Raw genomic sequence first — 509 nt, forward strand, 5'->3', positions numbered from 1 at the left:
TTGTTATATACTTGAATTTAACGTCAATCCTATTAGTATTGCAAAAAATATTTTTACCGTTTGGAGAAAATTCGAACCCTCTCGATTACGAAATAGCTTCGGCTTGTAAAAACGAGCAGATTGCAGAGTTTTTAGGAGTATTTATTTGAACATTTAATACGTTTTCAGACCGAAACATGTCAGAGCGCTTAGAAATTCGATCGTTAATGGGGCGCATAAATCTGTTTGCTAATAAGGTTGGCTGCGAATTTATCGTCTGATAGTGTTCGCAGAGTCGGGTCAAATCCAATTGACCCTAGCTTCAAAATCAGTGCACAGAGTAATTCGATATTTTCGCAACGCGCCCGCTTTTTCGCCTCTTCCCGACCCCGGGAAACCGCGAAACGGTGAGCTCGTGTTTCCGCGATCGCAGCCCCTCGTCAAGGAAACAGTTGCTGCGCGACTCATTCCCATTTCTCCGAACTCTTATATTTTTTATTTATTGTTTATAGTTTATAGTTTATTTTTAT

The 509-nt window shown here is 40.1% G+C and overlaps 1 protein-coding gene across 1 annotated transcript in view; it reads left to right on the forward strand.

Annotated features, from left to right (window-relative positions):
- The window catches only part of LOC108629710 (uncharacterized), a 20,674-nt gene that overhangs the window by 1,964 nt on the left and 18,201 nt on the right, over positions 1-509 (forward strand). The gene's annotated exons all lie outside the window — the stretch shown is intronic.

Source organism: Ceratina calcarata, unplaced genomic scaffold (genome assembly GCF_001652005.2).
Source record: "Ceratina calcarata isolate Rehan_Ccalc_2016 unplaced genomic scaffold, ASM165200v1 scaffold584, whole genome shotgun sequence".
In the NCBI taxonomy this organism is placed as follows: domain Eukaryota; kingdom Metazoa; phylum Arthropoda; class Insecta; order Hymenoptera; family Apidae; genus Ceratina; species Ceratina calcarata.